This window comes from Galeopterus variegatus, unplaced genomic scaffold (assembly GCF_000696425.1).
Source record: "Galeopterus variegatus unplaced genomic scaffold, G_variegatus-3.0.2 Scaffold155, whole genome shotgun sequence".
Classification (NCBI taxonomy): Eukaryota; Metazoa; Chordata; class Mammalia; order Dermoptera; family Cynocephalidae; genus Galeopterus; species Galeopterus variegatus.
Genome location: NW_007726266.1, coordinates 358,831 through 359,040, shown reverse-complemented (window position 1 = coordinate 359,040; position 210 = coordinate 358,831).

Here is a 210-nt window from a genome sequence, read left to right as displayed (position 1 = left end):
GGTGGTGGTGGTGATGATGATGGTGGTGGTGGTGGTGATGATGGTGGTGGTGGTGATGGTGGTGGTGGTGATGATGGTGGTGGTGGTGATGATGGTGGTGGTGGTGGTGATGATGGTGGTGGTGATGATGATGATGGTGGTGGTGATGATGGTGGTGGTGATGATGATGATGGTGGTAGTGGTGATGATGGTGGTGGTGGTGATGATGGT